General features: G+C 42.0%; 1 non-coding gene across 1 annotated transcript; it reads right to left on the bottom strand.

Annotated features, from left to right (window-relative positions):
• Positions 1-896: 896 nt before the first annotated feature.
• On the bottom strand, positions 897-970 carry TRNAT-AGU. The gene has a single exon. It is a non-coding gene; the product is annotated as a tRNA-Thr (tRNA).
• Between the last annotated feature and the right edge of the window lie 15,299 nt (positions 971-16,269).

Raw genomic sequence — 16,269 nt, 5'->3', positions numbered from 1 at the left:
TGTTTCTCTCTTTTTCACCTCAGTAAATTCACTAAGGATAAAGCATGAAAAGCTGCTAGAACACAAATCTCTCTTCCAATTACATGCATAAAAAATATGTTACTTATTCATCCCAAGTTAATTTTTAAGGCTTTCATAAAAGCCTGGTACTATGATCTTTTCTATTCCAGATGGAAGGTGTTTTATTAGACTAATTCAAGACAAGACTTCACTTTCAACTCATAACAACTGAGAATGTCACACGAAAACCAGTAAGCATGTTCTGGCCAGAGCTGAGAAGTTCTCTTGGCTTGCATTTTCCATGTTTTGCGTTTAGACCATACAAGAGCAAGTCAAAGGTAGGTATCATAAGAACAGCCACTGAATACAACACATACTCATGTACAACATACTAAATGCAACATGTTTAGCTACAAAAACTCTGCTTTTCGAAGCTGAAACTCTTTTTGCTGAGCTTGAGACCACATTGTATGACTGACACGGGGATCCGGTTGCAGACTATGCATGAACAATCCAGAGCCTCCGGAATTCTTTGGGAATTCATGTCTCATGTCTTTCCTCCTTGCCCACACGAGCTGGAAAATTAAGGGAAACATGAATAACGATTGAGAAACACCGTGCATTTTAGGAACCATTGAAGAAAATCATGGTTACATTACCTACGTGTAATATCCACAGAGAGAACCCAAACAGTTACAGCTCAAGACCTTATACCGCTGACTTATCACGAATTTTCAAAAGCAAACAACACACTTGCTACCGGCAGTTAAATTTTTGTTTGGTTCCGCCTTGACGCGATTTCAGAGATTCATTATCGCTCTGAAGCTGTGGGACAGCCCCGTCCCGTCCGGGTAAAACAAGTGCAGAGTGAGGAAAAAAGGCGGTTTTCCCCGCGCAGGCACCGCTGGGATTCGAACCCAGGATCTCCTGTTTACTAGACAGGCGCTTTAACCAACTAAGCCACGGCGCCGGGCGGTGAACGAGGCGCCGCCGCAGCCCCAACACGGCTCCGCCGCCGCCCTCTGCGGGCCGGGGAGGGACGGCCTGGGACGGAGCGACTGCTCGCCTTGGCTGCGGCACGAAACACGGAAAGACCGCAGGGAAAAGATATAGGAATGGAATGTCAGCCTTTGGGATGCGGAAATGAAGCCGCAGGGTGCACACGCCCCGCCCTGCTGCGTGCTCTGATCCGCACACACACACACACACCCACACACCCCCGGCCGCAGGGTGGGGACGAGCGCGCGTTCGTACGGGCTAAATAACCAGGAAAAGCGGTTTGGGTGGTTTTTAGGGAGCTGGTAAGAATGGCTCACAGCTCACGGAAGCGGTGCTGCCCCCAGTGAACCCCTGCGGGGCGAAGGAGGGCAGCCCGCACCGAGCAGTGCGGGGGAGCCGGGTCAGCACCCACACGAGATGTTGCCCAAAAGCGGCACTTAAACCTCGGAGACTCGGTGTCATGGTTTGTGAGGTTTACAAGTCAGGCACTCTTTAATCAACACCTGAGCACTGGCTGTCGTTTCACCAAGGTGCACGCCCGGGTATTTTCGCTACTGCTCGTGTGTCACATCACATGATTATTCATTTTTCGTTCCCCGCATTGCTGTTACATATTCCTGATATTTCCCAACATATATGCACGTCCTTATAAGGTCTCTGAGGGTCTTCATCAGGGGTCTTCAGTGGTCCTTCTGTCTGAAGCCCCCCAAAGTTCTAAGTAACGTCTTGTGAACTTCTTCAGGACAATGCACGTGGTTAACAAGTAACTGGGTGTTTCCTGGCTGCCTGCCTCAGTTCCCTCCTCATTGTTTTACCTTTAAATCACTTAGCTCAGCTATCTCTAGTTTTCTCTAGTTTCTGTTGTAAATACCGTCAGTTCTTGTTACATTTCTAAACCCCAACATTAGAGCCAGCCCCTAACCCAAGGTCAATGGGAAGGATCCCATCAGGTCCCCCATCAGGGGCCTTCCAGTACTTGAAGGGAGCATTCAATAAAAACAGAGAGAGTATTTACAAGAGTGATAGGACAAGGGGGAATGGCTTCAAAATGAAAGACAGTAGGTTTAGATTAGATATCAGGAAGAAATTCTTTACTCTGAGGGTGGGGAGGCCCTGGCACAGGTTGCCCAGAGAAGCTGTGGCTGCCCCATCCCTGGAAGTGTCCAAGGCCAGGTTGGAGGGGGCTTGGAGCAACCTGGGCTGGTGGAAGGTGTCCCTGCCCGTGGCAGGGGGTGGCACTGGATGGGCTTTAGGGTCCCTTCCAACCCAGACCATTCTGTGATTCTATAATTAGTCACCGGGAGTGTAATCAGAACCTGCAAAGCATAGAAATTGCTGTGGCAATTTTACAGGCACCCAAGACATATTTACAGCCAAATTACAGGTGTTAGTCCCCAAATAACTCCCAGAGGAGAGCAGACACCCTTGCCTTAGTCCAAAATAGCCTTTCAGCTTTCTCATCAGGTACCTAAGAATGGGGACTGGGATAATTGCTCAAACTACAGTGGCACAAAAGCCAGAGAAAAAGGCAGATAAATCTCCTGCTTATGAATTGTCCATAATTACCACACTCTCCCCCAAACCTACCCTGCACACAGAAGTGAACCTACTGCTGCAGGTGAGAGCAGTGCAGGGCTGGAAACAAGCACTAAACACATAATGGGCAGAAACCAGCAATAAGTAAAACTTGCTGCTTTTATTAAAACCAGAATGTAGGAATTAATTTTTCCTTATTTTTCTCAATTTGGGAAATAGAGTATTAATTCAAAAGAAAACTTCCAACCTGCTCACGCCACTGATGTGAAACAAGCCAAGCCTCTACAAAGCTACTGCTTTTCTTTTCCTGTTTCAGTGGGAAAAATTGGAGCTTTGATTTTCCAGCTGAAAGGAGAAAGAAAGAAAGAATGAACACTTTCAATTCTAATAGATTAATTATTCTAGGACTAATCTTTTCTAAAATACAGAAGTTACTTCTGTATTACTAACTACATTAAAGCCAAATTAATTCATCTATAAAATATGCATATTTTATGAGATCTGTTTAAAGAAAAAACAAAACAAAACATGAGGAGCACAGACACAGCATTTTCTTTTAGCCTCTGTAAAAAAAAAAAATTTAATTAAGCAGCAAAGAGGGGAAAGATTGCTGGAAAATAACACAATTTACCACCTAATACTTATTCAAAGCCATAAATCTGTACAAAAATAGTATGCCCTAGAAATAATTTTCATTAACCTTCACATAATTTAAACAAGGGTGGAAAAAAACCCCCTAGCTACTAAGATTTCTTTGTATTCCACAGCTTAACTGCATTCCAGGCTGTCACATGTCCAGTCCCAAATATTTTCTCCGGTTTAAGTTCCTTTTAGAAAGAAAATATGAAAAGGTTGAAAACCCTACTTTTAGGAATAAGGCTTCCAAATATTTTGAGATATTACATTTTTTATTAATTGGTGTGTATGCTGAATAGGGCTGATCCTAATAAAGGACTTCTGCCCAGACTCCTTGTTGGAGGGAGCCTTTATTACACAGAACTCATTTGTGCTGCATCATGCCAGACATGAACTTACTCTCAGTGCCTGAAAGCTCCTTTACCAGATATTTGTGAGGGGTATGGCAACAAACTGGACAAAAGTTCATGGTCTTATTCACTGTTTTACTCAAAAAAACTCTTCCTGGTGTCCACTGACAGCAAAGATTCTTGTTTGTTGTTGTAAAGAGGGATGGGTCATCCAAAGAACAAAAGGAAACCTGTCAATAATTTGCATAGAAATGTATTTTCTTTGGCAAGATTGAAATAGTGTATTCATTTAAAATTGTTTAAAGTTTCCCAAAGGACAGGTAAGCAATTCAATTCCTTAGCACCATGCAGCATAAGTAATATTTCTACTCCTGGGGATTTTATTCCTCACCTGATACATCACAGCTATTAAATGGATTAGTGCAATGTGTTTTATTATTCTTCATACAGAATACTGTGGGTAGAGCAAGGTTAGGGCAAAGTTTTAGCTTTCTGTGTCTATTATATACAGCTGTACAGTCCCAAGACTACCAGATTAATTCAAAGATCAGGAGAAACAGAAGGTGGAAATGCCAAATTTTTTCTCACTGGAGAAGCCAGACGACAGAAGGAGCAGTTGGATACTGCTTCAGAGCCACATTATTGCAGGCACAAGAAATGTTTCTTACATTCTGGTGTAAATGTAACAAAGAATGGCCTGTCAGTCAGACAGTCACTGTACCTGATGTGCAGGCACAGCTTTGTGCACTCACACATCACCTGATATCTGAGATCCCTGAGTCCGTGGTGCTGAACTTGACACAGATCGTGCTGCCCTAAATTCATTTCTGTGGTGAATGGTTCAGTCTTTTTCCTGAATAAAACCACATTTTATGTGAATTCTGATTTTATTTTTTCAACCAATACAGTATTGTACTTTACTTTTTGGATGGCTTGATTGGTGTCCAGTTTTCAGCTGTTCTGTCTTGGTGGTTTGGGGCTTTTCATGTTTGCTCTTTTTTACCTGACCATTATCTGATTAAAGGAGACACATAGAAAGAAAAATTAAAAAAAAAAAAAAAAACAAAACACAAAAAAACCCACACACAAAAAAACCCCCCAAAAAACCCCAAACCAAACCAAACCAAAAACAACCCTCAGATGGATACATAAAAATAATATTAGATTAAATATTAACCTGCTTCTATCAGAGTCAACATAATTTGATTTGTAAATTGCTATTCATGAAATTATTTACAGAAAACAATTAGATATTTTTCTAATTGCTATACTTGAAGAATTACCAAAATGCAACCAAAGAATTCCTGTACCAATTTTAAACATATTCTCAAATTTCTGTTTATTGATGCTTTCAGGAATGTACACATTTTCACTGCTGACACATTTATAAGACTTATCTAAAAACTTAAAAAGCTGCTCACTGCTTTTAATACCTGCTATTCAACAAGAAAGTCTGATAAAAATATTACAGGAATATAAGAAAAATAAGGTTTTTTTAATGCAGTTTCACTTAATGGTTACTGACAAGGAGGAAAATATATAAAAGCTCTCTCAAATCCCCAACCCAAACAAACTGAGGGACTGTAATGAAAAGCATGTTTCAATAGCATTAAGCTTAATATTCTTTCCTTCCTGACACCTCTTCAGAATTCATGTTTTAGAAATCAGAATACATAATCTCAGCTTCAAAACACTCCTCAGAATTCTTATAAGCTGATTTCTGTCCAGGAGAACATGCCTATTACCTGCCCTGGTTTAGTAGTGCTCCTGTAGAAGTGGCCTGTTACTCTGCAGGAGCATCAGGTGTAGAAAACCAAAATATGTGTATTTTTAGAAGTACACACGTGGCTGTGCTTCCTAAAAACAAAAATGCACCTGTATATGAAAATTGATGTCCTTGCCAAAAGCACTATTTAAAAAGAACTGTTGCTACTACATTCCACTTCCAAAAAAGTATTTGACGATTTTTGCAGAGAGAAAAACACGACCAATCTGTGTTTTCAGACTAGAAATCTGCCAGCTTTCCTTTAACACTGAAATTCCCTTTCTGCATAAAGTATGACGTGTGATTAAACAGCAAAGTGATAGAACTGAGCAATTTTTGAGCCTCTTGCTTTTCTGGTTCCTGTCACTGAAGGAATACGATCCATCTTTTCAACATTCCACAATCTCAAAGTAGAATCCTGAGAAAAAGATGTCATATTGCATATTACCAAAAGAGGGATTGACATTATTTCCATAAGGATGAAATCTTATCTCAGATGAGCACCTCCAATATGAGAGCTAAACTCTCTCACAATTACATATCACATCTTTGGAAACAATCTGTAGCAATCTGAAACTGCCCACATGTTTTAAAATAAAAAAATAAACATACTTAGAAAATTCTTTTAAAAGTTTTCTGTATTTATTGGAGGTAAATGCTGATTACAACTTAGCACTTTTATGAGCAACTTGACCATTGTTTAATTTCATTTAAAAAAAAATAAGCTGAAAACTAGGGCTGACATTTTCACTTCCATTTAGAAGCTGGATCCTGAAACCACATCAGGAATTCATGGTTACCTTCATAGAGTCATAGAATGGGTTGGAAGGGACCTTAAAGACCACTGAATTCCACGACCCTGCCATGGGCAGGGACACCTTCCACCAGCCCAGCTTGTTCAGAGCTCCATCCAACCTGGCCTTGGGCACTTCCAGGGATGGGGCAGCCACAGCTTCTCTGGGCAACCTGTGCCAGGGCCTCCCCACCCTCACAGGGAAGAATTTTTCTTCCTGATATCTAATCTAAACCTACTCTCTTTCATTTTGAAGGCATTCCCCCTTGTCCTGTCCCACATGCTCTCATAAATTGTTTCTCTCCATTTCCTGTTTTTCCTCATCACAGCATCTGTCACTCAGCCCCACTGACCCTACACTAAAGCAAAATTTAACTTTATCACCAGGAAAAAAACCTTTATTATTTTTAGTATAATAAAAGCAACTATTTGAACCATACATCCATCGTGAAAAGCAGTCAGAAAATTCTAACCTGACTGCTTCATGTCCACTCAAGTTAAAATGCTGCTGTGAAGTTCATACTTCCCTGAAAGCATCAGCTGCTCCCATCCCTGGTAAGCAGCACACAGAACAACAGCCACACAGCTTCTCTGGGTTTAAGCTCCATTTAAACATAGGTATTTTCTACTTTTTTAACAATTTAATGAGGAAATGTTAAGAGAGAGTTGGCTTGGTACCTAAAAAAAAATAAATTCTTGGGGCTGTCGATTGTGTGAGAATGGAGGGAAGAGCTGTGGGGACAGACAGTGGCTTCCCCCCATTCTAAGGGAAGAACCCCATTCTGGAAGCAGGCCAAGCCAAGCAGCTGTGTTGGATATCCTCCTTCTGACAACACAGCACAGCTGGCTTGAGGTTAACAGCATTCAGTTGGCTTAAGAATGGAAGCAAGTTAAAATACAAAATGAATTATTTACTCCAACTGGGAGGCTGCCCAAATGCGAATGGTATTAACAGATAACATTCCTACAGTTTAGGAAGGCACAGAGTCATTTTGAGAGGCAAATGCCACACCTGAGAAACAAAATAACAAGAGGAACATATATTTTTCCAGCACAGAGTAATCAAACACGCATCCATATGACATGGGTTTTGTAGCAGAATCTTTCAAACGTGTTTTTAAATTTAGTTAGGAGCCCAGAATATAATTATACCAAAGCACAGATACTAAACTGGAATTCTCCATAGTTACAAAGATATCAACATTTAAACAGATGCCTTCTTTTTTTTATGGGAATTCAAGTTAGCTACAAGGATTGCTGTGGATGGAAATTTGGAGTAGCAGTATTAGACTCTGGAGGGTAGGTCAGCTTATGTTTAAGGTAATCAGTGTGAAGCACAGGTTTATCAGCTCTCCTACATAAAAATGAGATTTTACATGTGACAGCAGTTGAAAGCTGGTTTTAAGCCCAAGGTTTTGGAGGAAAGTGGTCTTTTCTGAGCTCTTCCAGGTGGCAATGTCCATGAGTGTTTAACTAAGCCTCGACTGGCATATGCAGAAAGTAAAAAAAGCTGCATTAATGCTGAGGAACACATCTGGTGCAGGCTGAGCCCTGGTTGGGACCCCAGAGACACGAGAGCCCGGGAACCTTTGCATGACAAAACCTTTGCCTGACAAAGGGCACGAAGAGCGGTGGCACAGCCGGGTGAGGGACTCTGGGGCACAGGAGGAGCCGGGGCTGGGGAGAAGAGCTGAGTCTTAGAGGCTATAAAAGCCCAGGGGTCCTTTGTTTGGGTCCCTCCTCGGAGGCACCGCCTCGAGATGGTTTTGTTTTACTGCGCCGTGGATAAATGACTTTATGGAAAGGGGCATCTCAGGCTCTGCTGAGGGAAGCCACTAATATTAAGATAACACACCTTCTTGGCTAAAAAGATAGGAACCAAGAGAATCCTCATGTCCTTGGTTCAAGGGAGCAGGTTCATGACACTGAAGTTCTCCTGTCTTTATATCCCATATTTTAAGTTTGCTTTTTAAGGATGCTGTGCACGAGTAATGACCATCAGCAGCAAAGCAGCACCCTGAGATGTCACTGCTGCCCCTGAAACACAGATGAGGAACACGGGGAGAGTGAGCTTTGGTAACCTGATGGTTACAAAACCTGTGACTTAGAGATCCCTGTCTCCAGCCAGCAAAGCATCATGAGCATATTCTGAATTTTAACCACACTAACGATTCTGTGAACTGCCCGGAGCTGCTTAAAACCTCACAGCCAGCACAGGATTAAATCCCTTATTGGATGAGGTCATTTTGCAGGACTGAATCCAAGCTATTATGGGATAAATGACCATGTGGGGTTTTTTTTGTTGAATGTAGCTTAAACAAGAAATTGTTCAGCAGCTACAACAAACTCACATTTTAATAAATTACAAATAAACAAAAGGCAGCCATTTTTTCATTAAATAAAAAGCATCCACCTATCTCTGTGCATAAATTTCAACTCAAAGGTTCAGAGGAAAAAGATTAAACAATTCCAGATCAAAGTCTAAATTTGGAAGCAGTCAGAAAAGAAATCTGGGTGAGGACTCCAGTGCTTCCTGAAATCTAGAGAGAGGGAAAGATTATGAGCATCTCTTACAGGAAACAATGCAGTCGTCGCTGCAATTTCACAGAAACATTACAATGTTCCAGATTGAATTTCCCCTCCAAAGGAATTCCTGATTCCTCAAAGACAATTTCACTCCAGTGTCTAAAGGCAGACTCTCTCTGATCATTGCTTTAAGAATGCAGAGCTGAATTGGGGGAGTTTATTTCATGCCATCGGTACCTTTAACATTTGACATCTCTGCTGTTGCAAACTCGAAATGGTACCAATGCCCTGAACTGACTTAATGCTTTTCCTGAGCTGCTGACTTCAGAGAGAGTTTGTCAGGTGAAGGCTCAGGACAGGGTACTGAGCAAAGCTTCTGGCGCTGGACATGACCTTCTCTGGGAAAAACGAGCTGGAAAAACAATCTCTGATCTCTGGATGGTGTCACCTGACAGAGACAGTTCTAATCATTGCAATCCATTTGTTGCTCTTCTTATTTTTAAATCTAACTGACTTTATCACCAGGCTCTGATTTGCTGTGGCTAACTTGACATTGATAGGACTGCTCAAATATTTTGAGGCCAGTTCTTCAGGAATGCCAAACTCCCTGACCTGAGTGGAAGCTTCACAAAACTGAGGTCTTGGTAGCAAAATTACCTTAAAAGGGAAATTATTGTTAAAAAAAAAAAATCATTCTTGGTCTAATTTAGGCCCATTATCTCTTTTTTGTAAGCCTATGCTGAGGAACACTGGATGTAATGTCTTACAGATGAGTCCCTTTTGCCTTCCTCAAGTAAGGATATTCAAGCTGAATTAATTAATTTCCTCAAATTTTTTGTAAGAAATTAAAAAAAAGAATAAGAGCTGCATGCACAAGATGCAAAAGTCATAAGTCTTACCTTGGAGATGTGCCACTACTGTTGCACAGATTGCATCAAAAACATTCCTGGTATTTTCCTTGCCTGAACCAAAGACCCCACACCTCCTATCACAGGAAATGTTACATGAAGTTACAATGCATCCATGTTTTACTGTCCACTGAAGAGAAAATAAAAGGTTTTAAAAACATGCTTGAGGGTTTGAGAGAGTTTTACAGCAGATTTTCTATAACCTATAAGCAGATTCAGAAAGAATGCCTTAGTCCTTTGTTTTGGTAGAAGCTGATGGATGTCTTTATACACAATTTTTCTATTTTTGTGTTAGTAATAAACTTAGAATTAGATAAGGCCACCCTGTTCAAATCTTATAATGTTAATTTAATCAATCTTAAATGTCTCTTCTGAGACTGGTTATTATTATCATACCCATGTGTACCCAAAAAAAAGGGAGATATGTTCAGACTCACCTGAGCTCAAGCAATTAGCAGCAGCAAAACTAGGACTAAAATCAAACCTACTTACCCTAATTCTATTTTACTGTGCTAACAAAGAAGGTTGTGTTTTCTTGTTTATCAATAACAAAGCAATAAATAAGAACTTTGCAGTTGTACCTTCTGCAAGATGCATTCAAAAGGATACATACAAGTATTTTTCCTGTTGCCATACCCCAGGCCAGTGTTATCAGAGGTTGATGCTGCCACTCTAAAAATTACATGAATGAAAGCAGCAAATCGATGTTTTCACTTACAAGAAGACAGTTAAAAAATAAACGACAACATTTAATTCTGACAATGATTTGACATTCTCACACCCACTAATTAAGAACAGATTCTTAGGGGCTACAGCAAAAATTACTGCACAGCTTAGCTGAAAAAGGGATTATTTATGTTTCAGTGAGAAAGTAATAATAAAAATGTCATGTACACAACTTGCAGTGCAAGCAGTCAATTACATCATTACAATACATTTAATTGCTTCTAACATTAGAATAAATCTAAAGCCTTTATGATGTCTTTTCTTTAATGAATGTGCTCTTGTCAGTGGGTTCTTTTTGATTTTTAGTGGTTATGTTGCTGGGTAACCCCCTACCACAAACCCTGCTCTGCACAAACACAAAGCTGCATTAGACATCAAAGCTATTCAATAAAGTTTACTAAAACTGGCAGGTTTCCACTAAATGGGGGCTCAAAATTTTTTCCCTCCCCTGGTTTTATTAAAATATTCCCAAATATCTAAAGTAATATTTATATTGAAAGTCACTAGATGTGAGAAACATTTTAGTAGTATTTTGCCTTATATTTCATCTGAGAAATTTGATGCCTTAACATTCTAACAACTAAAAATACAACCATATTACTAAAAACTTCTTATTTTCTCTATATGTGTGTAAATTCTGTAACCAACACAATCTCTGCTCCTAAACAGAAACACTTAAAGCAAAAGACCACACAAAGTTTATGAACTGGCAGCATTTTGGATTGGAAAGTTGTTTCCAGGGCTGTTCACAAAGGTATTTTACTTGCTGTTCAGCAATTTTTCAAAATAAACACAGTTGCAATGGGCAGTGTAGCATGTGTACTACTCAGTGATCAAAAAATGAATCAGTTAAGACTACAGTCTGATAAAAATTGATTTAAACTATGACTTCGTGACAAAATATGGAAGAAATAATATCCCTGGAGGCACTGCATGACCCACTTAACCAAATGTTAATATATGCTGCAGTTATTTTAATTATTGTGTCCACAAATTGACACTGGATCAAGATGCATTTCTTTTTATTTGATGAGAGAGGCTCAGTGGAAAGGCCACAGAATACTGAAACACAGACAGAAGAGAACTTTTCTGAAGGCATAAATCTCACTGACAAACCAACCCCTGAACTTTGGCTAATTCAATGTTGTTCTTTTATACAAGTGATATATATTTATATATCTCCTTTAGAACATATGGCAAAGAGAGACTTCCAGCCCTGTGCAGAATTTAAAAAGTCCTTTGCCCTAAAAGAGGCTATAATCTGTCAAAATATTCTAACATGCATTTAAGATGCCAGAAGGATTCCTGTTTAATTCATCAGAGTAACTCACATCTCAAAGTATCACGAGATCAGTCATCCTCCCTTCCTCTAGATAAACCATCTTCTATTTCCATGATTAACCCAATTATTTCGATCAGATTTTTGTTTGTGTAAGTAGCAAGAGGTTTCAGAATCTGTCTGAAAGCTTAAACTTCCTTTATTATGTGTTCTTTTGTGTGTCTTCAATATGAGAATAAAATCTTGTCCTTCTGACCACTACTGCCCTTCTCGACATCAAGGCTCAGATCTAGAGCTGCTTCCTCACCAGCACTTTCATTGCAAGGAGCTCTCCTGCTCGCTTGGCAGCTCCTAATAACAGACAAAACTTGAAAGTAAATTCATTTTTCACTTTTTCACTTATTTTCTCAGTGTGTATCAATGTACTAACTGACACCAGAATCATTAGGAATGACTCTAAGATAAAAGAAAAATAAAAAAAACCCAAACAGATCAAAGCTGCTGTGTGTTCTTGTTCTATATTTTATGAGTCAAAAAAGTCTTGCAGTCAAAACTGCCCTTCTAGACTTACCCAGGCTTTGGCTGCTGCTTGTGCTATTAATCTTTGTTTTCCCAAAGACATGTGGACTGTCAGTCCACAGAGATGCTGTTTGTTGTCAAGAGGAACTTCAAATACTTTCTCAGTGCACTCAGTCATTTGATATCCACTCTTTCAAAGGGGAAAAAGAGAACCCCAAAGTGAAATTCTCAGGGCTGGCCCAGCCACCTGAGATCAAGTCTACCATACTCTCCAGAATTCTAAAATGACTTCAGCTGTTTCTGCAGGGGAGAAAATTAATGTCTTAATACATCTTACATAATTCTTGCTGTCATAAAGTCCCCAATACTCAGGCAAATACTTTTAGATAGATTCTGAAAAATAAGCATTGCTCAACAAGTGTTGAAGAAACCTTTCTTAGATAAAGATTACAAAAATTCCATAAACAGAAATTAGACACTTCAGGCAAGTGGCACATTATAGCCTTGCCAGCAAAATGAACATTCATGGATTTATTGTACTTAAAAAAATTAATGGATTATCTTCTTATTTTCAGGTCTTGATTTCAGTTCACTTACATGCAAGACAAGCTGAACGGCATTTCGCTAAAGGCAGAAAAATGAAAGTTCCAGTTCTGAGTTCACAGAATCCCAGAACATGCTGAGTTGGAAGGGACCCACAAGGACCATCCAGTCCAACCCCTGGCCCTGCACAGGCCCAGCCCCAAGAGTCACCCCCTGTGCCCCAGAGGATCAGCCAAACCCTCCTGCAGCTCTGGCAGCCTTGGGGCTGTGCCCACTGCCCTGGGCAGCCTGGGCAGTGCCCAACCAGCCTCTGGGGGAAAGAACCTTTGCCTGAGATCCAACCTGAGCCTGCCCTGACACAGCTCCAGCCATTCCCTGGCTGCTGTCCCTGGTCCCCCCAGAGCAGAGCTCAGTCCCTGCCCCTCCTCTGCCCCTGCCCAGCAATTGGAACTGCACTGAGGTCTCCCCTCAGTCTCCTCTGCTCCAGCTGAACACACCAAGTGCCCTCAGTGTCCTCACACGGCTTCCAATCAAAGCCCTTCCCCATCTCCGTGTCCCTCCTTTGGACACTCTCCAATGGCTCAATCCCTTCCCTACATTGTGTCCCCCCAAACTACCCCAATGTTGAGGTGAGGCCTCCCCAGGGCAGAGCAGAGAGGGACAATCCCCTCCCTGATGCCCCAGGACAGGGATGTCCCTCCTGGCTGCCAGGGCACTGCTGACTCAGGGACAACTGGCACCCCCAGCACCCCCAGGGCCCTTTCCCAGCTCTGCTCTCCAGCCTCTCATTCCCAGTCTGTCCGTCCATCCGGGTTTGCCCCATCCCAGGGGCAGAATCCAGCACTTCCCCTTGTTGAACTTCCCATGGTTGGTGATTCCCAGCCCTCGGATCTGTCCAGGTCTCTCTGCAGGCCCTCCCTGCCCTCGAGGGACTCAACAGCCCCTCCCAGTTCTGTGTCATCTCCAAACTTGCTCAGTGTCCCTTCCAGTCCTACATCCAGGTCATTGCTGGAGATGTTGGAGAGCACAGGGCCCAGGAGCTCTGTGGAACCCCACCAGTGACAGGTCACAGTCTGATGTCACCCCAGTCACTGTCACCCTCTGTGCTCGACCCCTGAACCAATTGCTCACCCACCACAGGATGTGTTTATCCAGTTGTGGGCTGGACAGTTTGTCCAGAAGGACCCTGGGAGAGACAGGATCAAAAGCTTTGCTGAAATCCAAAAAGATCACATCAGCTGCCTTTGAGACAAAAAAAGTTCGGAACTTTCAATGTGACAGTTATTAAGCTGTAAATGTCATGACTAACACACTGAGATAGTTATTTTTATATCTCCTATCTATAATATTTGCTTAAGACTGCCAGATGTCTGTTTACTTTGGAACTCATTATTAAGAACTGGGACTTTTTTCATTCCAGATTTCTTGGTTTCTTTGAGCTGGCAATCCCCAGCTCTTGGATAACATGGTGCTGCTAACCTGAACATTGCCTGGACTTTTGGGGTTTTTTCACTATGCCTGGAAAAAGGGTTGGGTTATGGTAGAAACGTACTGCACAGCAAGAAGCCAACATTTTAGACACTTTATAAATGATTTCATTTGAATTCTTATGACATTAAGGCACTACTGTGACTCATTACCAATTCTTAGATGAAGTCATGACTGCTTAATGTACATCAGAGCCCAAGACCTGCAATCTACTTAGCACAGACAGGTTGTCATTTGCTTGCATAACACATAACTGTATCTCTCCAAGCCTTCTTAGAGACTTAATTCAGATTTGATCACCTGGAACCTCAACACTTCCCCTATTTAGATCTCACTGTTGCTTTGCCCAGAGTGGTTGGAATTTTAAGGAAATCCCAGCTAATGACACAAAACTTAGCAGAGCAAGAAAACAGAGGTTGAGACTGAAATAAAAGGAAAAAGCCAGTGACAAGTATGAAAACACCACGGTTATGCTGGTAGCAACTGTTTGATCCCTGATTTATCTTTCTCCACAAAGAATCCCACACATAAACAAGTCAGAAAAAGGAACTTCCAAGAGAAAAAGAGCAAGCTTTGTGCATCAGCTTTCAGATTTAAAATATTAATGAACTAGAGCTCTGATTCGGTGTGTGCTACACATGCTTACAAGAGTCACTCTTTAATGTCAAGGAACGTGTTGGAAGTACGAAATAGTTCTATTTATCTGTGACTGCAAAAACATTTACAGCTGCTACTTTTAAACTTCAGTAAATATCCTCAGGAGGCTCTCTGGTGATTCAGTCCATCTTCATGCCTGTGAAACACTCCTTGTCTGATTTCAGCTTTAAGATTTTTTTCTTTAATTTCTTGTTGTGTTTGGAACACATGCAGAGTTTCACTGCACAAGAGCACGAAAGTATTTTTGTGTCTTCACAGCAAAAATGGCAGGAGCTCACAGGATCACTGTGTCCTCTCAGAATTTTAAACGCAATCTGGAAAGGAACAGAGCAACATTTAGGAATAGTTTTCTTTGAGATTATTTTTGACAGTTTAGTCCATGAGGGGGAGTACAAAAGCAGGAAGCAGAGGAGAATATACCTTCAGTTCCACTTGCCTGAGCAAAGCTGACATTTTTTCCTTGGTACTACTTTGGAGCAGATTTACCAAATCTGGTTGAGAAAAAAACCGTTGATGGATACAGATTGCAGTTTTGTTTTTCTAGAGGTTTGGTTTGGTTTGTTTTCCCAATTCTTCTTCCTCTCAAGTCTCTCTTAAGTCTTTTCAATGCTTGTTTCCTTGATTCTGGTCCATCCAAGGGCGGCACATCAAACTCTTAGGCCACACATTTTAGACGAGACTGTTAAAAATTTTGTCAAAGGTATTTTGAAAAGGTTTCTCTTCAGTCATTTGGGAGTTTGCTCATGACTGTCCAACATGTGTTGGTGTGAGCAGAGCTAACAAACCCCAGCTGCCACGTGCATTACACACACAAAGCAACAAGAGAGCTTTCCAACCCTTGGCCCAGAGCCCTGTGACCACCCCCGGGCACAGAGCTCAGCTTGCACCAGCCTGCCCACCCTCCCCAGCCTTCCTGCACCCTCAGCATGTGCCAGGGCTGGTTTGGGCAGCAGTCTGTCCCCACAGCTGCTCCCCACTGCCATCAGGCAGGTCAGTATTATTTCAGAGTTCATACTGAACACGAGCCAGTGTGCCCAGGTGGCCAAGAAGGCCAATGGCATCCTGGCCTGGATCAGGAACAGTGTGGCAGCAGGACCAGGGAGGTGATTCTGCCCCTGGACTGGGCACTGGTGAGGCCACCCCTGGAGTGCTGTGTCCAGTTCTGGGCCCTCAGCTCAGGAAGGACATGGAGGGGCTGGAGCAGGTCCAGAGAAGAGCAGCGAGGTCCATGGTGAAGGGACTGGAGCACAAGTGCTGTGAGGAGAGGCTGAGGGAGCTGGGGGGGCTCAGCCTGGAGAGGAAGAGGCTCAGGGGAGACCTCCTCACTCTCTACAGCTCCTGACAGGAGGGGGGAGCTGGGGGGGTCAGGCTCTGCTTGAAGGCCACAAGCAGTAGGACAAAGGGGCACAGGCTCAAGCTGCCCCAGGGGAAGTTTAGGTTGGGTATTAGGCAGTAATTTTTTAGAGAGTGATCAGACATTGGAAGGGGCTGCCCAGGGAGGGGGTGGAGTCCCCATCCCTGGAGGTGTTTGAGGGACAGACTGG

This window comes from Chiroxiphia lanceolata, chromosome 13 (assembly GCF_009829145.1).
Source record: "Chiroxiphia lanceolata isolate bChiLan1 chromosome 13, bChiLan1.pri, whole genome shotgun sequence".
NCBI lineage: Eukaryota > Metazoa > Chordata > Aves > Passeriformes > Pipridae > Chiroxiphia > Chiroxiphia lanceolata.
The sequence above is the reverse complement of the archived record's forward strand: the minus strand, read 5'-3'. Positions and strand labels throughout refer to the sequence as shown.